This window comes from Drosophila miranda, assembly GCF_003369915.1.
Source record: "Drosophila miranda strain MSH22 chromosome Y unlocalized genomic scaffold, D.miranda_PacBio2.1 Contig_Y1_pilon, whole genome shotgun sequence".
NCBI classification, from domain to species: Eukaryota; Metazoa; Arthropoda; class Insecta; order Diptera; family Drosophilidae; genus Drosophila; species Drosophila miranda.
The window spans coordinates 14,724,721-14,750,969 of NW_022881603.1; the positions used below are offsets into that span (position 1 = coordinate 14,724,721).

The 26,249-nt window shown below is 53.8% G+C and overlaps 2 pseudogenes; one reads left to right on the forward strand and one right to left on the reverse strand.

Annotated features, from left to right (window-relative positions):
* LOC117189355 lies at positions 1–827 on the forward strand (annotated as a pseudogene).
* LOC117189363 lies at positions 756–25,944 on the reverse strand (annotated as a pseudogene).
* Positions 25,945–26,249: the final 305 nt, after the last annotated feature.

The window sequence follows — 26,249 nt, forward strand, 5'->3', positions numbered from 1 at the left end:
GCGGATCAGCTGGCAATGTGCCCGTTGGTGGATGTGTCATCGATTACTACACAGCTGATTGATGATATTTTCAAAACAAACGCAAGTAAGTTTTTTTTTACATAAGAAAAGCGAGGTTTTGTTAATATATGAGATAAATTTAATTACATTAAGTGTTACAACAACTGTGCAGATCTCATATTACTAGAGTAAGATGGCCAAGCTCTGTGCCTGCAGCGATACAACAGTTGCATCAACGCCGCCTTGGAACTGAACCAAAAAAAAACCCGATTCTCGATGAAACTGGCTTTTCCGAATGGCAGACCATTTACAGCCTGCCGTCAATACGCCTGGTGGCTGCATTTAATAGGGTAAAAATATACCAGGCTGTTCTTACAGCTGCGGGAGCTCCCATTGCCTTTGCTCTCGAACAGTCCGGACACGCTACGGATGCACTGGGAATCTATGCCGCCATAGGGGTTAGTGGGCTGATAACCCTAACCCTAGCCAGTTTTGCAGCGACAAATCTCGTTGGATTTATCTACATCAACGAGCAGCAGGACATGCTGAAGCTTGCCTATGTGGATTTCTTGGGCCGCCGTGTAGAGACTTTGGTGAAGACCGATGAGCCAACTGAGATTTATTTTGCCCATAACCCTGCGGAGTGATGCCAAAAGGCGCTACAAATTGTTGAATCGTTTTGGCAACATTGCCGATCCGCAACTGTTTGAGGGTCTCTTTGGAGATTAATACCTAAGAAGCACAAGATTGGAGACACTTGTTACTAGGTATGCAAACGTTTAATTGTACAGTCCTAACATCAAGAAAATAATATCATCTAAGTCTAATTGTTGAGAGATTATATTCGCAGGATTTGCTCCTACAATAATTTCCTTTATTATTTTCCCAAAGCGATGGCCTCTTCTACCTGCAATATAATAATGTAAGATATAAATATAGCAACGTATGGCTGCCCACGGAACCTACCGTATCGGGCAGCTTCATGTGAAAGGTTTCCGGCAGCAGCAGCGAAAGGAGACCAGCAATCAGCGAGGCGGCTCCAAAGCGCAGCAGTGGTAGGGGCTCGTAGTATGATCCCTGCGTGGATGAAAACGATGGCAAAAACTGTTCGATTGAATATACAAATAACCTACCAGCAGCGGCACAAAGGGAGCCAGCATGGCACCACAGCGAGCAAAGGTGGACATGACACCAACGCCTCCACTACGTATGACCTGCGGAAGATTACAACCATGTGAACTAGTCTATCAAATTAGTCAATTTGAAGGTCTTCACAAACCGTTGGCATCATTTCCGCGGTGTACGTATAGATGACGGCAAACGAGGACGTGATGCCCAGCTTTCCAATGAGAAAGAGCGTTACAATCAACCAGTTGACTCCTTAGATGGAATTATAAAAGAAGAAACGTTATTCGCATTTAAGAAAAAGCACGCATAAACTATGACTAAAGCAGTATGCAACCAAACATGGATATGGACCCGACTCCACGAATATTTACCCTCAGCTTGAAGTCCGCTGGGGTCCCCTGGACTTGTACTTTGCAGGCATGCACAGAAAGCGCTCGCATTAAAATTAGTTTTAAGTCTAAATTGTTAAGTCTACCACATACGCATAGTCATATAGCCGCTGGCCACACAGGTGATCGAACAGAGCAGCAGGGATCCAGACAAAGCAAGTTTGCGGCCTAGTTTTCGCAGGCACAGCTGTGAAAAGATGGATCATAAATTTGGTACGATTTCTGATGGATACTGGTACTGAACTTACCCACGCCAAGCTGTAGCCGGGGATTTCCACAAGGCAGACCAGGGTAAAGTTCAGATACTTGTTGCCACTCAAGCTGGTCGAGTTCAGGGAGAGTCCATAGTAGACGATGGCATTGACGGCCCAAATGAAGAGCATGTTCACATAGCGAACAAGGGGGAACGTTGTGAGTTGCTGCGGACACCGCACCTCTACAGTTATACCCGATACTTAGTCAGTATGGCTCTCCTCCGGCAGACGCCGCTAATATTAAGCGACACGACAAAGAGTGCGTGCGAGAGAGAGAGAAAATCAGTCTGAGCGTGACGTCGGGCGCTGCGTAGCCAGTGCAAATTGATTTGTTCCTTTTGGGTATAAAAATGATCCGATCTGATCCAGATTCAGCAGTCTGATAGATATGGTCATTATCTATGATTCTGCGTTTTTAGTTTTCTCGAATCTGCAATATTGTGGATGCAACAGATTTTCGTCCTTTGTGGGGGCGGAAGGGGGTGGGGCGAAATTCTGAGATATACGTTTTATAGTGAGATCTAACAGAAGTGCGGATACCAAATTTGGTTACTCTAAGATTCTGAGATTTGTGGATGCCCCAGATTTTCGTCCTTTGCGGGGGCGGAAGGGGGTGTGGCGAAATTTGGACACGAAACGGTCAAGGTCCGATATCACAGGAGTGTGGAACCAAATCTTTAAAAATGTGGATTCCACAGATTTTCGTCCTTTGTGGGGGCGGAAGTGGGCGGGGTGAAGTTTTGAAATATTTTTGTAGCAGTGACATATCACAGAAGTCTGGATCCAAAACAACGTTGCTCTAGCTCTTATAGTCTTTGAGCACTAGGCGCTGAAGGGGACGGACAGACGGACGGACGGACAGACAGACAGGACTCAATCGACTCGGCTATTGATGCTGATCAAGAATATATATACTTTATGGGGTCGGAAACGATTCCTTCTGGACGTTACACACATCCACTTTTACCACAAATCTAATATACCCAATATACACAATACTAATATACTCATTTTGAGTATCGGGTATAATAATCAAAACATGAGAAGCAAAAACCTCCTTGACGGCCAGCCAAATTTGGTTATTTTCTTGTTTCTCCTTCTGATCATAGTCGGTACTTTCCATGTCCAGTTCCTGCTGCTTGAAACTGGCCAGCAACTCAATGGAAATATCCCGGCGATTGACCTCCACCGCTCTCCGAATAATCACGCCAGCCTTCTCCCGCTGGTTGCGAGCCAATAGCCACCTTACCGACTCTGGCACAATCCAAAAGTATCCCAAAAAGATCAGCGGTGGTAGAGACAGTATAAGCTGTAAGTGCCGCCAATTGGGAATGAACACGGACATCCCCAACAGGGCCTCGCCCACCGCATAGAAATAGTTTAGCACAATGAAGGACATCTCGCGCTTCCTAGGCCCCACCATCTCCACGCCAATAATGAAAGCCAGCGGATACACGCCGGAGGTGCCAACGGCATTTAGCAAGGCAAAGCTCAGAAAACTGATGTAGTCCCAGGCCAGGGCCTGCGCTACTCCAGTCACAGCCATGAACACGATGCAGAACAAGAATATGCGCTTGCGTCCAAATCTGAAATGGGACAAATCGGAGGATACTGAATGGGTCTATTGTGAGGGAGCGTACGCTCCACCCACATTTTTTCCACCCATCAGTCCGCCGTCATTTTCCCATTGGAGTGAGCCGAGATTACGTTATTAGAATTAAGATTTTTGACTTTGCTTTATTGACTTTTCAGTTTTAGGTTAAGGAGGGGGAAGGCCACGAAGGCTACATGACATTAATTTTATATATTATACGGCCCGAGGGGTCTCTAAGCCCCACGTAGCTTATTATCTTCTTTAAAGGGGGGGCAAGTCGCGATCACGGCGGACGCCACTGGCTTTTCAGAACCAAAACCCAACAACAACGACGCAGCAGCAGCCAAAACGAGAGAGGAATACACCGAGGACCGAAAACCAACGGCATCGACGCAGCAACGGCGTGAATACACCGAGAGAGCAAAAACCCAACAACAACGACGCAGCAGAAGCCAAAACGAGAGAGGAATACACCGAGGACCGAAAACCAACGGCATCGACGCAGCAACGGCGTGAATACACCGAGGACCGAAAACCAACGGCATCGACGCAGCAACGGCGTGAATACACCGAGAACCGAAACCTAACGGCACCGACGCCAAAACGGGGAGGAATACACCAAGAAACAAAACCCGACAACAACAACGCAGCGGAAGCCAAAGAGAGAGAGAAATACACCAAGAGCCGAAACGGTAGCCAACAACATCAATTCAGCGACGGCCGAAGACGAGAAGCGCCGAAAATATAAGCCGCCAGCGTCGACGCAGCAACGAAGCGCTGGAACGGTAAGCCCACAGCAGCAACGGCAGACGAGAGACGCGGAAAACTAAAGCGAAGTAACGACGCGCCAGCAGCGAGACAGAGAGACGAAAGTCACCGGCGCAGCGTAGACGCCGAACGACGGCGCCAGCCCTCTGCCGCCGCGGAAAATGACGACGCTAGCCGCCCACGCTGACGCTGGATCGGAGAGCCAGCAGAACGCCGGCTCTGAGCTGGGAAAACGTGGAAGTAGAAAAAGGTCGTCAGGAAGAAGTCGAAGGAGTCGGACGTGTTTGCGGATAAAATTCGAGTGGCGTACGAAAAGTAAGACACGTGGCGGACCAGATCCACGCCAACGCGATCCGTGACACAGAGGAGATCCTGCATCTACGCCGTACCCACGGGGAAGAGGAGGCTTTCGACGAATACAATCGTGGGAGTTCAGGGGTAAGCGAGTCTCTGGACGTGCATACGGGCTGTTGAGCGGTGCGATAGGTAGGGAATCCAGAAAGAATAAAGTGAAATGTAGTATAACAGAAACATAGCACGACCACCAACAATCTATACACTAGGGAACCTGGAGGCCCGAGGCTTCATCTTCCCTGCCCTTCCTCCCGCCTCTTGCCCGAGTCTGTGTGATTCCATCCAGTAGTTCGTAGCCCGACCGGATCCTGAGGCCGCTGTCCGGCGATTGCCTAGGCGTTCCCGGTGATACCTGTCGGCGTTCCTTCCGCATGATCCCATCCCGTAGTTTGTGTCCCCGCAGGATCGAAGCCGCTATCCGACGATCGTCTAAGCGCCCCCAGTGACTCCTGTTGGTGTCTCGCCTGATCCCCGTAGTTCCCTGGGTCCCGAAGGGGCTGTCCGGCGATTGCCTAAACCCTCTCGGCGATACCTGCCCTGTATGATAAAGACTTTCGCAGTAATGTTTAGCCCGATAGTGTCCCGTGAGTGCTATCCGGCGATTCCCTAAGCGCTCTCGGCGATACGCGTCGGTATTCTCGTACTCGTAGTAATTCTTAGTTCGACGGTGTCCCGTAAGTGCTAACCGGCGATTGCCTAGGCATTCTCGGCGATGCCTGTCGATATCCCCGACCCCCGTAGTAATTCTTAGTTCGGCGGTGTCCCGTAAGTGCTATCCGGCGATTGCCTAGGCACTCTCGGCGATGCCTGTCGATATCCCTGACCCCCGTAGTAATTCTTAGTTCGACAGTCTTCCGTAAGTGCTATCCGGCGATTGCCTAGGCACTCTCGGTGATGCTCGTCGATATCCCTGACCCTCGTAGTAATTCTTAGGCCGACAGGGTCCCGTAAGTACCGTCCGGCGATAGCCTAGTTACTCTCGGCGATAATTGTCGGTATTTCCGCATAGCAAAGTTCCCCTTTCCGCGTCGTAGTAATTCTTAGGCCGACAGGGTCCCGTAAGTACCGTCCGGCGATAGCCTAGGTACTCTCGGCGATACTTGTCGGTATTCCCGCATAGCAAAGTTCCCCTTTCCGCGTCGTAGTAATTCTTAGGCCGACAGGGTCCCGTAAGTACCGTCCGGCGATAGCCTAGGTACTCTCGGCGATACTTGTCAGTATTCCCCCATAGCATAGTCCCCTTTCCGCTTCGTAGTAGCTCTCAGGCCGGCGGGGTCCCGTAAGTACTGTCCGGCGATAGCCTAGGTACTCTCGGCGAGACCTGTCGGTATTATCGCATAGTAAAGACCTCCGTATTGATTCTGGGTTCGGTGGGGCCCTGAAGGCGCTATTCGGCGATAACCGGAGTGTTCTCGGTGAAACCAACTGCCCCGTCCCATGCTACGATCGCTCCCGTCCGCGGGACTGCGGCCCCGTCCCCCATCGTCGGTCCGAAATACGGAGTCCCGGCAAATTATAAATATTGCTGTAATTTCGACCCTGGAGTAGACTGAGATATGTACCCCAGCCCAGGATCGCTTCCTTACAGATGGCGCCCGAGCAGGGACTCCGGGATTCCGTTATGTTTTGGGGCGTTAAGTGGAACATCCGATCAAAAAAAAAAAAACGAGGGGGAACGTTGTGAGTTGCTGCGGAGACCGCAACTCTACAGTTATACCCGATACTAAGTCAGTATGGCTCTCCTCCGGAAGACGCCGCTAATATTAAACGACACGACAAGGAGTGCGTGCGATAGAGACAGAAAATCAGTCTGAGCGTGACGTCGGGGGCTGCGTAGCCAGTGCAAATTGATTTGTTCCTTTTGGCTATCAAAATGATCTGATCTGATCCAGATTCAGCAATCTAATAGATATGGTCATTATCTATGATTCTGCGTTTTTAGTTTTCTCGTATCCTCAATATTGTGGATGCAACAGATTTTCGTCCTTTGTGGGGGCGGAAAAGGGTGGGGCGAAATTCTGAGATATACGTTTTATAGTGAGATCTAACAGAAGTGCGGATACCATATTTGGTTACTCTATCATTAATAGTCTCTGAGATTTTTGGATGCCCCAGATTTTCGTCCTTTGCGGGGGCGGAAGGGGGTGTGGCGAAATTTGGACACGAAACGGTCAAGGTCTGATATCACAGGAGTGTGGATACCAAATTTGGTTGCTCTGGCTCTTATAGGTTCTGAGATCCTTGAACTCATATTTTGCAATTGGCAAAGACGACCATGAAACCTGTGTGTTAGAGAGAGACAGAGCGAGAAAGAATGAAATTGTTTTCTTGATTCTGGCTATAATAATTATACGATCTGGTTGAGATTTTACACTCTAGAACATATAATCATCCTCTACGATTCTGCGTTTTTGGTTTTATCGTATCTTTAAAAATGTGGATGCCACAGATTTTCGTCCTTTGTGGGGGCGGAAGTGTGCGGGGCGAAGTTTTGAAATATTTTTGTAGCAGTGATATCACAGAAGTCTGGATCCAAAACATCGTTGCTCTAGATCTTATAGTCTTTGAGCACTAGGCGCTGAAGGGACGGACGGACAGACGGACGGACGGACGGACAGACGGACAGACAGACAGACAGACAGGGCTCAATCGACTCGGCTATTGATGCTGATCAAGAATATATATACTTTATGGGGTCGGAAACGATTCCTTCTGGACGTTACACACATCCACTTTTACCACAAATCTAATATACCCCAATACTCATTTTGAGTATCGGGTATAAAAAAAACGAGGGGGAACGTTGTGAGTTGCTGCGGAGACCGCAACTCTACAGTTATACCCGATACTAAGTCAGTACGGCTCTCCTCCGGCAGACGCCGCTAATATTAAACGACACGACAAAGAGTGCGTGCGAGAGAGACAAAAAATCAGTCTGAGCGTGACGTCGGGGGCTGCGTAGCCAGTGCAAATTGATTTGTTCCTTTTGGCTATAAAAATTATCTGATCTGATCCAGATTCAGCAATCTGATAGATATGATCATTATCTATGATTCTGCGTTTTTAGTTTTCTCGAATGTGCAATATTGTGGATGCAACAGATTTTCGTCCTTTGTGGAGGCGGAAGGGGGTGGGGCGAAATTCTGAGATATACGTTTTATAGTGAGATCTAACAGAAGTGCGGATACCAAATTTGGTTACTCTAGCCTTAATAGTCTCTGAGATTTGTGGATGCCCCAGATTTTCGTCCTTTGCGGGGGCGGAAGGGGTGTGGCGAAATTTGGACACGAAACGGTCAAGGTCCGAAATCACAGGAGTGTGGATACCAAATTTGGTTGCTCTTATAGGTTCTGAGATCCTTGAACTCATATTTTGCAATTGACAAAACCGACCATGAAACCTGTGTGTTAGAGAGAGACAGAGCGAGAAAGAATGAAATTATTTTCTTGATTCTGGCTATAATCATTATTCGATCTGGTTCAGATTTTGCACTGTAGAAGATATGGTCATCCTCACCGATTCTGCGTTTTTGGTTTTATTGTATCTTTAAAAATGTGGATGCCACAGATTTTCGTCCTTTGTGGGGGCGGAAGTGGGCGGGCGAAGTTTTGAAATATTTTTGTAGCAGTGACATATCACAGAAGTCTGGATCCAAAACATCGTTGCTCTAGCTCTTATAGTCTTTGAGCACTAGGCGCTGAAGGGGACGGACGGACGGACGGACGGACGGACAGACGGACAGACAGACAGGGCTCAATCGACTCGGCTATTGATGCTGATCAAGAATATATATACTTTATGGGGTCGGAAACGATTCCTTCTGGACGTTAAACACATCCACTTTTACCACAAATCTAATTTCCCCCAATACTCATTTTGAGTATCGGGTATAAAAAAAACGAGTAGCAGGGGGAATTGGGGATTGTACCATGCGCAAGCATGGCCAGTCGGAATCATTAGGACAAGAATAGCTGTATATCTCTGTTAAAAAACCGCACGTGAGGTCGCCCATTATTCACGTACAGCCGAGGCTGGCTTCCCTAACCTCCCTAGCAATAGCGTCAGCACGTGGCCGCTGCGCCCACATGAGGAGGAGAGCTCCGCGGCGAGGCGGCAGAGAAAGAGAACCGAGCCGAAGCTGGGCAGAAATCGCTAGAGAGAGAGCGACACGTACGCGGCGAGCAGCAAGTCGTGAGCGGTAGAGGCCGGAATCCTCCCGAAGACCAACCAGCCCGGCTATATATTTCGTACTCAGGCCCTCAGCGAGAATAGTCAACGCCCGGTCTTCAGAGCAGTCATTCGATGCCCGGTCTTCAGCGCGATCATTCAATGCCCGGCCTACAAAACAATAGCCGATAGTCAACGCCCGGCCTCAGCGAGAAGAGTCGATGCCCGACCCTCAGCGCGAGCAGTCAACGCCCGGTCTTCAGAGCAGTCATTCGATGCCCGGTCTTCAGCGTGATCATTCAAAGCCCAGCCTACAAAACTATAGCCGAAAGTAAACGCTCGGCCTTCGAAGTGATCAGTCAGCGTTCAGCCATCAACACGGGACGAGATCCACGAACCCAGCACGACCAGAACCACAAGGACAATCCCCAGGACAACGACATCAAGGACTATCGACCGGCCTAGCCAGGATCAACAGTCAGGACAATTCCAAGGACAACGATAGCAAGGACTATCGACCAGGACCCCAAGCAGCAAGGACGCCTCCACTGGACAACCGTGTTAACCGTGCATACGCCGTGCTTCCGTGACTAGCCCCAAGGACTCCGGTATTCAGTGCGTGACCTAAGAAAAGATTCTACCGGAGGGTTAATACGTGATACTACCGTCGGAAACGCGAAAGACCTCGAAGTGCCAGTTCGACCACCGTGCTTCGACATGGGGGTACAGTGGATTTCGTATCGGCGCAAGGACGAATTGCAGGCCATCGCCGCCGAATTCGGCCTCGGTGAAACCGGACAGTGGACGAACTGCGCAGCCGGATCTCGGCCTTTATTTCGCGCGGAATGGTCTTCGACAGCGCGCCCAGCCCGAGAAGCCCGAGGAACACGTCACCGTCGCCGGGACCGAGTCAGCGAGAGCGGAAGGAAGGGATCTGTGCGGAGCAGCCTCTATCTATCATAATTCCCGAGTTCCCGCGTGCAGCTCATGGCGACTCTGGCCGGCTTGAAACCACGACTGACCGGCGACATGGTGACAATCACCACCTCCGCGAGGAAGCCGGAACTTCGCGATCCGGAAGGGAAGAAATTTCCTTCGCCGCCCTGGCCGATAAACTCCGCAATTGGGGTCTGAAGTTCGACGGACACTCGGATGCGCTGGCTTTCATCGAACGGTTGGAAGAAAGGGTCGACTCATATGGCGGAAGCCCAGCACAACTGCCGCGAGCCATCTCCGGGCTACTAACTGGCAAGGCAGAAGGATGGTTTAGGACGTTCCAGATGCAAGGCAAGCCATGGACCGAGTTCCGGAAGGAATTCTTGGAGTTCTTCCTACCCCCGCGATACTTTCAGCGCTTGGAAGATACGATCCGCTCCCGTCGGCAACGACCCCGAGAAGCCTTTCAGGACCATTTGATCGACCTCCGACTCATGATGCAACGAGCTCAGTATACTCCAGACAGGGAGCTGGACAGGATCTACGAGAACCTTCGGCCGGAATACCAACTGTTCACCCGTAGACATGAGTTCGAGACGTTGCGAGAACTGACCCAATTGATAGTAGCGTACGAGAAAACGCGGGACCGCGAACAAACCCACCCAGCTAACGAAGGACCCGGATTATCCACCCCACAGCATGCTCCTCCAGACGACACCGGGCCCTCCCGGAGCGCCGAGACGGCAAGCCGCGTAGTGACCCAGGATGGAGACCGGCCGGTGAACACACGCCGGGCCTGCCGTAATTGCGGGGAGGAAGGTCATTTCAGCAGTTCATGCAGGATACGGCGAGTGCTATTCTGTTGGGAGTGTGGCCGTCGCGGCATCCGGACGATCGACTGCTGTAGGCTATCCGAGTCGGGAAACGGGCCGAGTCTCCGCTCGTCAGGGATCCGATCGGAGACATACCTCCAGGGCCCCTAGGAGTAACTCATCCCTTAAGTTTGGAAGGAGGCAGGATCGCCGCGCTAGTAACCATCGAAGGAGTACCGCTCACAGCTCATGAAGTAAGTACCGGAGGGAACGCACGGAATATAAGGACTACCGTCCGCCTGGCGGATGGTACAGCAAAGGAGGTGACGCAAGCAGTTTCGGTCAAGGTGCGTCTGGATCTACAGGAAACGCGGTTGATTCTATTAGTCCTACCCATGGTAGTGGACGACATCATACTGGGGCTCGATTTCCTTTGCGGCGTCCAGGCCATAATACAATGCGGACGAGCGAACTTGCAGTTAACCCAGCGGGCGATCCGGGAAACCAACCCGATCCCCACATCATCCTCGAATCGGCCCCGCATGGTTACTTTTAGTGACGAAAGTCCCGCGACTGCATCCGCTGCATCCCGACCACGCCAGACCCAGCAATGTACCAGTGACAACGCACCGGAATCCCAACCACGCCAGACCCATCAACGTAACCATGACAACGCACCAGAATCTCGACCACGCCAGACCCAGCAATGTACCAGTGCCAACGCACCAGAATCCCAACCACTCCAGACCCATCAACGTAACCATGACAACGCACCAGGATCTCGAACACGCCAGACACAGCAACGCCACCCGTACCCGACCCACAATTCGATACGACCACGCCAGAACCATCAACGAAGATTCGACGGGGACGACTGCGACACCGCTGGACTCACCCAGGGCCAGTCCGTCCGCCTCGAAGAACACCCAGAGCAACGAAGATTCGACGGAGACGACTGCGACACCGCTGGACACACCCAGGGCCAGTCCGTCCGCCTCGAAGAACACCCAAAGCAACGAAGATTCGACGGAGACGACTGCGACACCGCTGGACACACCCAGGGCCAGTCCTTCCGCCTCGAAGAACACCCAAAGCAACGAAGATTCGACGGAGACGACTGCGACACCGCTGGACACACCCAGGGCCAGTCCGTCCGCCTCGAAGAACACCCAAAGCAACGAAGATTCGACGGAGACGACTGCGACACCGCTGGACACACCCAGGGCCAGTCCGTCCGCCTCGAAGAACACCCAGAGCAACGAGGATTCGACGGAGACGACTGCGACACCGCTGGACACACCCAGGGCCAGTCCGTCTGCCTCGAAAACCACCCAGAGTATCCCTACCAAGACAACGGAGCTAAGCCACGACCACGCCAGAACCAGCAGTAACATCAGGACAACGTTTCTAAGTTTCGACCACGCCAGACTCAGCAGCAATACAAGGACAACGCATCGAAGCCTTGACCACGCCAGACCCAGCAGCAATACAAGGACAACGCATCTAAGCCCCGACCGAGACGGACCCGGCGGCGCTAAAAATATAACACGATCGACGCGAGCCAAATCAGAAATGCCCAGCAGTGCGGCTCAATCAGAGCGAACGACCCCACGGGAAACCAGCATCGCTCTACACTACGACCCGCTACGCCTGGAAGACCACGGCCCCGAAGGACATGAGCGGGTCAAGGTAGACCAACTCGCACCTCACCCCCCAACGAATTATCAACTCGCCCCGTTAGCCGATGCCGCGGCCGATCGACAACGCAACCCTTTTCGAAGATCAGACTCGACGGACCCTATAACCGTGAACCTCGCCATCATAACATGTGCCCGGCTCGAAGAAAGGTCGCCACCGACAGCCCCCATCACCGAACCGCCCTTCCGCCGTGGGTAGCCGAGTTTTTGAAACAAGAATTGGCTAAGTTCGAGGGATTGGAGGGCGTGTCTCACATAGCTGAGCATACCATCACTCTGAAGGACGACAAGCCGATAAAGCAGAGGTACTTCCCCAAAAATCCGGCAATGCAGAAAATCATCAATGCTCAGGTCGACGAGTTGCTGCAAGACGGGCGAATCGAAGCTTCAAAAAGCCCACACAGCGCTCCCATCGTACTGGTGGAAAGAAGACAGGCGAGATGCGGATGTGCGTCTACCGACAACTCAACGCGCAATCAATACCCGACGCCTACCCGCTGCCCAGGATCAACCACATCATCGAGAGGCTCCGTAACGCACGTTACATCTCGACTTTGGACCTCAAGAACGGGTATTGGCAGATCCCTATGGCCGAGGGGTGCCGAGAATGTACCGCCTTCACCGTTCCGGGCAGAGGACTCTTCCATTGGAAGGTGATGCCGTTCGGACTGCACTCAGCATCGGCCACGTTCCAGCGAGCCTTGGACAGCGTCATCGGACCACAGATGGAACCCAACGCATTCGCTTACCTTGATGACATTATTGTCATCGGAGCGGCGTTGGAGGAACACGTCGACCATCTGCGAGAGGTGTTCAGGAGACTACGGGAAGCAAATCTAAGATTGAACCAAAAGAAATGCAGCTTCTTCAAGAAAAGCATCGTATACCTGGGACATGTCATTAGTGAGCAGGGTATACACACCGACCCAGATAAGATCGTCGCCGTCCGGAAGTTGGCCCCACCCAGTTCAATAAAGGAGCTTCGACGCTGCCTAGGAGGTTTGTCCCAAACTTCGCGACGATTGTACAACCAATGACTAGCCTCCTGAAGAAGGAGAAAAGGTGGATCTGGAGTGACGAACAGCAGGCCGCTTTCGAGGAGTTGAAGGAGAAGTTAACCCAAGCACCCGTCTTAGCCTGCCCGGATTTCGCGGAGAGGTTCGCTCTACAAACTGACGCAAGCGACTACGGTCTAGGGGCGGTCCTGACGCAACAGATCAGTGGAGAGGAGAGGGTCATAGCCTACGCCAGTCGAAGGCTCTTGAAAGCAGAAGAGAACTACTCAGCCACGGAAAAGGAGTGCTTAGCCATCGTCTGGGCCATCAGGAAATTACGATGCTACCTGGAGGGCTACCACTTCGACGTCATCACCGACCATCTCGCATTGAAGTGGTTAAACTCGATCAATAATCCAACCGGTCGCATCGCCCGTTGGGCGCTGGAACTCCAACAGTATCGCTTTCACGTGCTTTACCGACGCGGAAGCCAAAACATCGTAGCAGACGCTCTTTCCCGGCAACCTATCGACACCATACAGCGAGCGCTAGAAGACCTGCCCACCTGCCCTGGATACAAAGGTTGCTCAAACGTATCCAGTCACGACCTGAGGAATGCAGAGAATTTATAATCGAGAACGGACAGATCTACCGGCAGCCTGGACACCGACCAATCGAGGAAGAATCTCACCAGTGGAAGTTATGCGTCACCAGTGGCCATCGTAGACGAGTGTTAGAAGAATGCCACGATCATCCGACCGCCGGACACCTAGGAATACGGAAGACTACCACTCGGGTAACCCAACGATATTACTGGCCAGGACTCTACAGAGACGTGGCCCGATACGTGAAACATTGCGAAAGCTGCCAAAAATTTGTAACGAACCTAAAAGGTTTCGATACAATCCGTCCCCGACCTATAATGAGCGCATCGCACCGCACCCCACAACCAGCGCCCCCTCCGCAAGCAACCGCCGATCAACTCGCGCCAACTCCAGAACGATGACCAAAGACATCAGGTCACGCGAGCTTTCCTAACTCCAAGCCAAGCCATCGGCCGAGTGCGGCCTTCCGGGTTCATCGACGGAGGAAAGTCGGCGCCGCCAAAATCTGCAACGATCACCAAGAACGGCAAAGTGCGCCCCGACGCGGAAGCGCATTTGTCAACCCGCCGACCCAGCAATACGGGCCTATAAAAAGACGGCGACGAGAACCAAAGAACGACTTACGCAGAAACCCGGCTCACAGTACGTTCGGGGTACCAAAACTTACGCAGAGACTCGACCCGGAGTACAGACGCGGTACCCGGAACTCACCAGAAGACATCGGCGCCCAATTTAAAATAAGTTCATTTAAACCGCTAAGAAATACAATAAAGTGTCAAATTATTAAGGTAAAAACACCCGATTGCGTAAGTTCACCCCAATTAGCCGAGGCACCGACGCCGCCCCGCCCCGAGTCCATACAGTCGTTTCGCACACACGACGAGCGACGCCCATTCTAGCCCTGATCCACCTCTCTACGACAGGCCGCCCCCTGACGCCGTCCTTAAGGTTCCATCACATTTCTACAAATTTCTTGTGGATTGACCCCTGGACGGGACTGAGCTTACCTCAGCCTGAAATAGGTACATCACAAGTGCGCCCGAGCAGGGACCCGAGGGAACGTCAAAGAAGAGAACAAAAGAAAACTTCTCAACGAAAACCGCGACCTCGCACAATACCAACGGCAAGAGTTGCGCAACGAGCAGACGAAAGCGCGACACAGCGACAGAGAAACGGGAACAGTGCCGTCACCCCGAGAAGAAATTCGAAGCGTCGGCCGCGAAGCTCGAAACAGTGCCCTAGTGAAGGAAAAGCGCAAGCCCAGCGAAACAGCCAACTAGAGTAACAATCGAAGCGATGGAATCCCATACAGAGGAACAGCCCAGTGGGTATAACCCTGGAGAATTCGTCGCCAACCAGGGGTGAGTACCGGCTGGATACACAAACGCCGCCGAGAGGAGCTGGAGTCCTTCGCGGAGGAATTTGGATTCAGCCGCGAGGGTAACGTGGAAGATTTGCGGAGAAATTTCGCCGAACTAGTCGCCGGGCCCCTCGAACACGACGCCTGGGTCAGGCAATTAACAAGGTTGGCCACAGAGTTCGAGAGTATCCAGGAACGAAACGTACCAGCGACCCTCATCCCCCCTCGACAACCACCCAGGTACACGCGGCCAACGACACAACAAAACGAAAGCGGGACGAATCGGGCCCAATTCCGAAAGCCTCACTGGAACACCTCGGAACCCGCAAGGAAGCCGCACCAGGTCGGCGCTCCAGCACAGGAAACGGCACATAGAATGATCACCACCCCATCGCCAACCCACGCGCAGCCTGTCGACGCTGCGGAGAAGCTGAACATGTTTCTCGCGACTGCATCAACCCATCGATCCTCTTCTGTTGGGAATGCGGCAGGCGCGGAACGCGCTCCTTGGGCTGTTGCCGCCGGGACCCGTCGGGAAACGACTCGCGTCCCCAGCTGACACGGGAACAGCCGGGCACGACGCTTCCTCAGACAACCAACTAAGAAACCCGCTACAAGTACACGACGGCCTGATAATGGCGAGAGTGACCATCGGAGGACGGCGCGCGGAAGCCACGGTCGACACCGGGGCGTCCCGAAGCTTCATCAACGCCGACCTCGCCCGCAAACTCGGCTGCGACAACGACCTGCGAGCCGCATGCGTCCCGATACGCCTAGCAGACGGCTCGGCTCGCGAGATAGCTCAGATCTTGCTAGCGCGCGTCAAACTAGACGAACAAGAGATACAAATGCCACTCTTGTACTACCCAATATGGTAGAGCAAGCCATCATAGGTGTGGATTTCCTGTGCGCCATTGAAACCACAATACAATGTGGCGCCACACGCCTCCGGCTCCAAGGCTCCAACGCCCCATCCCAAACACGCCGATTATCACCGCCAGCCAAGTACACGCCCCCGGACCCACGAACTCGAGACTTTCGCCGCCAATGAATTCCCCGCCACGACACGAGACAAGAACACAAGGAACAAGGAACACAGAACCCACGGCCACGACGAAGCACACTAGCCCAGGCCCACTCCGAGAAAACCAAAACTAAGCAAAGCCACGAAGAAAGCGAGTCGGTCTCCGAGGGCACCGACGCGGTTCCACCAACGAAGGGAAAAGAACCCAGGGCGCCCCTCCAGAAGACAACCCGGCCCCAGCAACGACAGCCGCCACGCAGCAGCCAGGCGCTCGAGGTACCACCTCCGACCGCCACCCCGGCCACGAACGCGTCGACACCGCCCTCGACGCGAAAACGACCCCTACGACACCGACCGACCCGCTACTACCGCGTCCTCTCAGGCAGGAACCGGGAAAGGCGATCGCTGCCACACGAAGCACCCATCGGAACCCGACGCACCTGGAGCCGACGCGCCATCGATCGTCCCCGACATCATGGAACGCCTCCCGGCAACACCTCGTACGGCGCCGGCATGCGGCCCAGCACCACGACCGGAGCCATGTCGGTGAACCTCACCGCCCAAACTAGCCGTCGGTCGCCACCGAGACCCGCCCGTTCGTACGTCACGCAGAGTACAACGTCGCGCGAGCACCCCCAGGACACACACGAGCCCCCTACTCATGATTGAGGCACCCGCCATCGTCGCCAGCATAAGCGAACACACTCGCGAAGTCGAACCACCAAGCGCATTCAACACAACAATCCTCCCCGAGAACCCCGACCGCACTTGCGACCCAGGAATCGACGTCCCACCCGAGGACGATTCGGAACGAATCTCCGACCCATGGCCTCCCGACATCGCGCCGAAAATACGGAAATTCCTAGACGAAGAAACTGCCAACACTCGCGGGCCTCCGAGGGACGACGGATCCGACGGAACACACCATCGTCATGAGGGACAACCGACCCATAAAACAACGGTACGTCCCGAAAAATCCAGCCATGCGGCGGATCATCAATGAACAGGTCGACCAACTGATAGCTGAGGACCTAATCGAACCATCCCGGAGCCCCACAGCGCGCCAATCGTCCTGGTCCGCAAAAAGGACGGGAGATGGCGCATGTGTGTAGATTATCGGCAGCTAAACGAGCGTTCCATCCCGGACGCGTACCCGCTACCCAGGATCAACTACATACTAGAGCGACTCCGAAATGCCCACTTCATCACGAACCTCGACCTGAAAAACGGATATTGGCAGATACCAATGGCCCGCGACAGCCGGGAAGCCACGGCATTCACGGTACCCAGCCGAGGATTATACCAATGGAAAGTAATGCTTTTCGGTTTACACTCCGCGGGAGCCACGTTTCAACGGACCCTCGACGCCGTTATCGGTGCAGACATGGAACCATTCGCGTTCGCATATCTCGACGACATCGTCATCGTCGGGAAAAGCTTCCAGGAACACCTGAACAACGTAAAAGAAGAAGCAAACCTGCGGGTCAACACGGACAAGTGCGCCTTCTTCCAGCGCCGGATAAAATACCAGGGCCACGTGATCAGCGAAGATGGTATCCACACGGACCCCGACAAAATCGCAGCCGTAAAGGATCTGAGGCCGTCGACCAACCTGAAGGAGTTACGACAATGCGTAGGCATGGCCGGGTGGTACCGCAGATTTGTCCCAAACTTTGCCACCGTAGTCCAACCAATGTCACTGCTGCTGAAGAAAAGGAAAGCATGGACATGGGGCCAAGAACAACAAGACGCCTTCGACGAGCTGAAAACACTGCTCACCACCGCACCGGTACTCGCCTGCCCAGACTTTAACGTCAAATTTTCCCTGCAGACGGACGCAAGCAACCTTGGATTAGGCGCGGTCCTCACCCAAGAGATCGAAGGGAAAGAGCGGGTCATTGCATACGTCAGTCGACGCCTCAACAAGGCAGAAGAAAACTACTCGGCCACCGACAAGGAATGCCTCGCCGTCATCTGGGCGATCCGAAAACTGCGATGCTATCTCGAAGGTTACCGATTCGACGTCATAACCGATCATCTCGCACTAAAGTGGCTGAATACCCTCGAGAGCCCTTACGGTAGAGTAGCAAGATGGGCGCTCGAACTACAGCAATACCAATACCAGAACGTAGTCGCAGACGCACTATCAAGACAACCACTGGAGACCCTCTCCCGCATTGAGGAAGCCGACACACCATGCACCTGGCTTAAACAAAGGATCCAACAAGTCCAAGACGAACCCAGAAGTACCCAGACTACACGTACGAAAATGGGCAGCTATACCGATATCTAGGACACGGAGCCGACGACGACGACCACATACCGTGGAAACTATGCGTGCCCAAAAGCGGCCGGACGAGAGTACTCCGCGAAAGCCACGACGAACCAACGGCAGGACACCTTGGCGTCCGAAAAACAATCCTGAGGACAACACAACGATACTACTCGCCAGGACTACACAGAGACGTGCGACGGTACGTGCAGGGCTGCGTAAGCTGTCAGAAGTTCAAAGCCACGCAGCGCAAGGCCGTGGGCATGATGCTCACACGTAAAGCCGAAGAACCCTTCGCCACCCTGTGTGCCGACTTCGTCGGACCATTACCACGGTCCAAGCACGGGAACACCATCTTACTGGTATTCTTCGACACTTTCTCCAAGTGGGTCAAACTGGTACCCCTCAAGAAAGCGACAACAGCGAAACTCGAACGAGCCTTCAGAGAACGAATACTGAGCAGCTTCGGCGTACCGAAGCTATTCGTCTGCGACAACGGAACCCAGTTCACCAGCCGATCGTTTAGAACATTCATGCGAAGCTTAGGCGTGGAGCTGCAACACACAGCCCCATATTGCCCCCAGGAAACGCGACGGAGAGAGCCAATCGGACTGTGAAAACGATGATCGCCCAGTTCGTCGACGACCACCAGAACACATGGGACGAGCTCCTACCCGAGATGACATTGGCGATCAACTCCAGCGTCTCCGAGACGACCGGATTCAGCCCCGCCTTCCTCCTGCAAGGAAGAGAGCCCCGACTCCCCGGCGCCCTCTACGACGAAGTCACGCCCGGGACAGGAAGTACGCCAGAGCCGGCCACCAGCAAAGCGACGAGGCTGAAAGAAGTATTCGCCATCGTCCGGAACAACATCCAGAGAGCCAGTCAAGAACGAGGGAGACATTACAACCTCCGCCGGCGACTATAGCGCCCCGCCGTCGGATCGTTGGTACTACTACGCCAACACCACCTCTCAAACGCCGCCGAGGGCTTTGCGGCAAAGCTAGCCCGAAGTTCGACGGCCCCTACCGGGTCAAGAGTTTTCCATCACCAAACATTGCCAAATTACAACACTGCGAAAGCCGGAAACACAAAACCGCAAATATCAACGACCTGAGAGAGTTCCACGATCACGAGTCCGAAGAACCCACTGACCTACTCGAGAATGCTGACATCCACGAAGAAAGTAACGAGACCTCAACCCGGCGCCCCAACCACGGCGACACTGAGTCAGCGAAACCCAAGACGCCCGGCCAAAAGACAGCACCGGCAAAAACGAGCCCGATGGCATAATACCGCCGAGAATGCAAGCGCAACGAACCGCGCGACCACCAATTAATCGAACAGCGCTGACGCCAGCGAGAGAAGTAACGTAACGCTCACGACCACGCGCCCCACAAATCCGCTGACGAAGCGAAGAGAACGAGGAAACCCCAACGCAGATCACAGAAGAAACCACAAGAGCCCGACCCGCGAGTCCTTGTAACTCTCGCCGGGGAAGAAAGGGGAGAGTGTAACGAACCTAAAAGGTTTCGATACAATCCGTCCCCCGAGCTATAATGAGCGCATCGCACCGCACCCCACAACCAGCGCCCCCTCCGCACGCAACCACCGATCAACACGCGCCAACTCCAGAACGATGACCAAAGACATCAGGTCACGCGAGCTTTCCCCCACTCCAAGCCAAGCCATCGGCCGAGTGCGGCCTTCCGGGTTCATCGACGGAGGAAAGTCGGCGCCGCCAAAATCTGCAACGATCACCAAGAACGGCAAATTGCGCCCCGACGCGGAAGCGCATTTGTCAACCCGCCGACCCAGCAATACGGGCCTATAAAAAGACGGCGACGAGAACCAAAGAACGACTTACGCAGAAACCCGGCTCACAGTACGGTCGGGGTACCAAAACTTACGCAGAGACTCGACCCGGAGTACAGACGCGGTACCCGGAACTCACCAGAAGACATCGGCGCCCAATTTAAAATAAGTTCATTTAAACCGCTAAGAAATACAATAAAGTGTCAAATTATTAAGGTAAAAACACCCGATTGCGTAAGTTCACCCCAATTAGCCGAGGCACCGACGCCGCCCCGCCCCGAGTCCATACAGTCGTTTCGCACACACGACGAGCGACGCCCATTCTAGCCCTGATCCACCTCTCTGCGACAGGCCGCCCCCTGACACCGTCCTTAAGGTTCCATCACATTTCTACAAATTTCTTGTGGATTGACCCCTGGACGGGACTGAGCTTACCTCAGCCTGAAATAGGTACATCACAAATTTAAGGTGAGCCAGAACAAACCCGCAGGTCACATGTATACGCGACAGGCGAAGGGCCCGTTCGACATCCTTTGCGCGGACTTCGTTGGCAACACGATGCTCCTCGTGTTCTTCGACTCATTCTGCAAATGGGTAGAACTTGTGCCACTCCGGAAAGCCACAACCGCCCACTTGGAGAAGGCGTTCCGAGAGAGGATACTCTGCCGATTCGCGGTCCCGTGGAAGTTTGTGTGCGACAACGGAACACAATTCACCAGTCGGTCCTTCCGGAAATTTCGCGAGGTGGCGGGAATGGAACTCGAGCACACCGCGCCGTATACCCTCAGCAAAACCGACGGAGAGGGCAAACCGGACCATCAAGACAATGATTGCACAATACGTCGACGGGGACCAACGGACCTGGGACGATCTCCTCCCCGAGATAAGCTTGGCCATAAAGAGCAGCACGTCGGACACCACGGGCTTCAGCCCGGCCTTTTTGGTACTCGGACGAGAACCAAGGCTACCAGGAGCCTTGTACGACGAAGTGACCCCAGGATTAGGAAATGAACCAGAGCCTGCCCACGAGAAGGCGACACGACTGCAGGAAGTGTTCAAGGTCGTACGGGAGAACACCCAACGGGCATCCCAAGAGCAGAAGAGAACATACGACCTCCGACAGCGCGAGTGGCGACCCGAACTAGGAACCCTAGTCCTCCTTCGGCAGCATCACTTATCCAAAGCCGCCGACGGTTTCGCGGCAAAATTGGCCCCAAGTACGACGGGCCGTACAAGGTAACCCGATTCTTATCTCCCAACGTAGTTCGACTACAGAGTCAACAAGGCAAACGAAGGAAAACAGCGAGTTTAGCCGACTTAAAGGCGTTCCACGGAGTGGACCACCCCGAGGAGAACCCGACGACACTGGTGAGACCCGAATGACCTGCCGACTTCGCAAGGGCCACTCGCGATAGCGCGCTACTGTAACGTCCTCGCCCCGTAAGGGGCGCGACCCACGAAACCGTAAGCTACGTATACATCCCCTTATGGGATTAGATAAGTACTACACCCAATGTAAACATCTTCTTACTCGCACCGCTCAAGCAGGATAGGGGGAGGGTATTAATACATCTAGTTAAGACAGGCAGGTTCTAACCGACAGACATTTTCTCCCTAGAATCGACTGAAGACATGAAGCGTCTAAGAGACGGAAGGCAAGCTCGGCCCCTAGGGGCAAATGGTGATACGACGGGACACCATAGCGGAGACCAGCAGCCTGAAGTCCCGGCACCTGCCGATGAACCAACGACACACCGGACTCGCGGCTGGTTCGGCGACCCCAATGGGCCATCCGCCTCCCGTCAAGCCCAGCTGAGGCGGGTCGGAGAGGCGACACTTCGACAACCGGACAGGATGCCATGGGGCCAGCGCGCGGCAGCCATCCAAGGAGGGATCGACCGACAAACCCAGGACCGGGGACCGACGCCGAAGAGGAAGTAGAGCCCGATGGCCGCTTCGCAACCGCAGGTGTCCGCTCGGCGCCCAATCACGACGTCGCCGCCTGAATCGCCGTTGGTTCGGGAGTTATGGGGCTGCCATCGACGACGACAACGGACACCGACGAGCACGAGACAATAATACGCGACGCTCAAAGCCTGGCGTCCACGCTGCAGGACGAAGGGAACCGACACCCACTGGCTCGCGGGAACGAATGGGACTCGCCCCTTTGGGCCGAGTGGAACCTGGCCGGCCAAGGTCGGGCAGCCACCCCTCCAGCAGTACACCACGAGGACGAATCCGGGGACGGTGCCGGACCACACTACTCCGACGTGTCCCACGCAAGCGATACAGGGGGGAAGTAGGACCCCAACGCGACGACGGAGGGTCCGATTCCGGGTCCCTCATGAGCCTGGGCTTCGCGCCCCAGGCGAACCAGCAGTGGCACCAGCCAACCCGTCGGGGTCAGATGACGTCCCGCCTCCCTCGTAGCCGCCCACGCCGGACTACCCCCACCACGTCCCGATGAGGGAGTCGTTGACTTCGACTCCGAACAGAGCCTCCCGCTGGAGTATGGCGAGATGGCCGACCTGCTGCAGATCCTCCGACTCCACCCTACGGTAGCCGCGGTGCAGGACGACCCGGAATGGGCAGAGGTTCCTCCCGAATGGCGGACCAACGCGCCAGGTCGACAGTTGCCCCGGGACCTCATATCCAACATCACCGTATTCTTACGCGATCGCGCCTACCGACTGGGAGTCCGACGACTGGAGGTCCATGACGGCACTTGCTTCCGCATAAAGATTACCCGCAGCCGGGCCGTCACCGTCACTCTTCGGCACCCCGAAGTATGGAGGGGGTGTGAGGGAGCGTACGCTCCACCCACATTTTTTCCACCCATCAGTCCGCCGTCATTTTCCCATTGGAGGGAGCCGAGATTACGTTATTAGAATTAAGATTTTTGACTTTTCTTTATTGACTTTTCCGTTTTAGGTTAAGGAGGGGAAGGCCACGAAGGCTACATGACATTAATTTTATATATTATACGGCCGAGGGGTCTCTAAGCCCCACGTAGCTTATTATCTTCTTTAAAGGGAGGGCAAGTCGCGATCACGGCGGACGCCACTGGCTTTTCAGAACCAAAACCCAACAACAACGACGCAGCAGCAGCCAAAACGAGAGAGGAATACACCGAGGACCGAAAACCAACGGCATCGACGCAGCAACGGCGCGAATGCACCGAGAGAGCAAAAACCCAACAACAACGACGCAGCAGCAGCCAAAACGAGAGAGGAATACACCGAGGACCGAAAACCAACGGCATCGACGCAGCAACGGCGTGAATACACCGAGAACCGAAACCTAACGGCACCGACGCCAAAACGGGGAGGAATACACCAAGAAACAAAACCCGACAACAACAACGCAGCGGAAGCCAAAGAGAGAGAGAAATACACCAAGAGCCGTAACGGTAGCCAACAGCATCAATTCAGCGACAGCGAAGACGAGAAGCGCCGAAAAGATAAGCCGCCAGCGTCGAGGCAGCAACGAAGCGCTGGAACGGTAAGCCCACAGCAGCAACGGCAGAAGAGAGACGCGGAAAACTAAAGCGAAGTAACGACGCGCCAGCAGCGAGACAGAGAGACGAAAGTCACCGGCGCAGCGTAGACGCCGAACGACGGCGCCAGCCCTCTGCCGCCGCGGAAGATGACGACGCTAGCCGCCCACGCTGACGCTGTATCGGAGAGCCAGCAGAACGCCGGCTCTGAGCTGGGAAAACGTGGAAGTAGAAAAAGGTCGTTTGGAAGCAGTCGTAGGAGTCGGACGTGTTTGCGGATAAAATTCGAGTGGCGTACGAAAAGTAAGACACGTGGCGGACCAGATCCACGCCAACGCGATCCGTGACACAGAGGAGATCCTGCATCTACGCCGTACCCACGGGGAAGGGGAGGCTTTCGACGAATACAAGCGTGGGAGTTCAGGGGTAAGCGAGTCTCTGGACGTGCATACGGGCTGCTGAGCGGTGCGATAGGTAGGGAACCCAGAAAGAATAAAGTGAAATGTAGTATAACAGAAACATAGCACGACCACCAACAATCTATACACTAGGGAACCTGCAGGCCCGAGGCTTCATCTTCCCTGCCCTTCCTCCCGCCTCTTGCCCGAGTCTGTGTGATTCCATCCAGTAGTTCGTAGCCCGACCGGATCCTGAGGCCGCTGTCCGGCGATTGCCTAGGCGTTCCCGGTGATACCTGTCGGCGTTCCCTCCGCATGATCCCATCCCGTAGTTTGTGACCCGCAGGGTCCCGAGGCCGCTATCCGACGATCGTCTAAGCGCCCCCGGTGACTCCTGTTGGTGTCTCGCCTGATCCCCGTAGTTCCCTGGGTCCCGAAGGGGCTGTCCGGCGATTGCCTAAACCCTCTCGGCGATACCTGCCCTGTATGATAAAGACTTTCGCAGTAATGTTTAGCCCGATAGTGTCCCGTGAGTGCTATCCGGCGATTGCCTAAGCGCTCTCGGCGATACGCGCTGGTATTCTCGTACTCGTAGTAATTCTTAGTTCGGCGGTGTCCCGTAAGTGCTATCCGGCGATTGCCTAGGCACTCTCGGCGATGCTTGCCGGTATCCCCGACCCTCGTAGTAATTCTTAGTTCGACAGCGTCCCGTAAGTGCTATCCGGCGATTGCCTAGGCATTCTCGGCGATGCCTGTCGATATCCCCGACCCCCGTAGTAATTCTTAGTTCGGCGGTGTCCCGTAAGTGCTATCCAGCGATTGCCTAAGCACTCTCGGCGATGCCTGTCGATATCCCTGACCCCCGTATTAATTCTTAGTTCGACAGTCTCCCGTGCTATCCGGCGATTGCCTAGGCACTCTCGGTGATGCTCGTCGATTTCGTAGTAATTCTTAGTAAGTACCGTCCGGCGATAGCCTAGGTACTCCCGGCGATACTTGTCGGTAGTAATTCTTAGGCCGACAGGGTCCCGTAAGTACCGTCCGGCGATAGCCTTGGTACTCTCGGCGATACTTGTCGGTATTCCCGCATAGCATAGTCCCCTTTCCGCTTCGTAGTAACTCTCAGGCCGGCGGGGTCCCGTAAGTACTGTCCGGCGATAGCCTAGGTACTCTCGGCGACACCTGTCGGTATTATCGCATAGTAAAGACCTCCGTATTGATTCTGAGTTCGGTGGGGCCCTAAAGGCGCTATTCGGCGATAACCGGAGTGTTCTCGGTGAAACCAACTGCCCCGTCCCATGCTACGATCGCTCCCGTCCGCGGGACTGCGGCCCCGTCCCCCATCGTCGGTCCGAAATACGGAGTCCCGGCAAATTATAAATATTGCTGTAATTTCGACCCTGGAGTAGACTGAGATATGTACCCCAGCCCAGGATCGCTTCCTTACACTATGTTTCGTTGATCACACTCACCGATCGGCCAGGTAACCGAACAACGCAGTACCGATCACCAGTCCCGCAAAGTGCGTGGTTCCCACAAAGGCCAGCTTCCAGGCATTCTCCTGGCACGTCAGCTGCCACTCCTGCACAATGGTTCGCTCCTGGGTGCCGTACACGAACGCTCCTCCTCCTGTGTGAAGTTCTCGGCCGTGCATTGTCCCAGCTGCAGAGGGTCCCAGCTGAACCACCGCTGATAGCGTCCGAACTCCCCAATTTGAGTGAGTATTTCATCAAAGTCCAATAGGTCTGTCGGTGCTCCGGCCGCTGAAGGGGACATTTTATCCTTTACCCAAGTGGTATCTGCCGTAGGAATCTTGGTACGTGTTCAATAAGTCACTTAACCGCTGCTCCAGAGTCATGGGATACGAAGTACATATATTGAAGATTAGTTGATAGACATATGGGGAGCGTTTGGTGTTTTTGTGTGAATGGAATCTTGGAAGATACACACATATGTACGTATGTATGTATTTATAGAATATTTATTTTGACCGGAAACAAGGGTTCAAGGGAATTATTTGGTGAATACTTTTTAATTAGTATATATGCTGTACCTTTGTGTAAGCTTATCTAATGTCTGTTACCGATGTCTGTCCACAAGTCATTCAGTAACATTTGTTAATCGGTGGGCATAGCCAATGTATTTGTCGTTATCATCTAAAAGTAAAGCAATTCGTTGTGTTCAA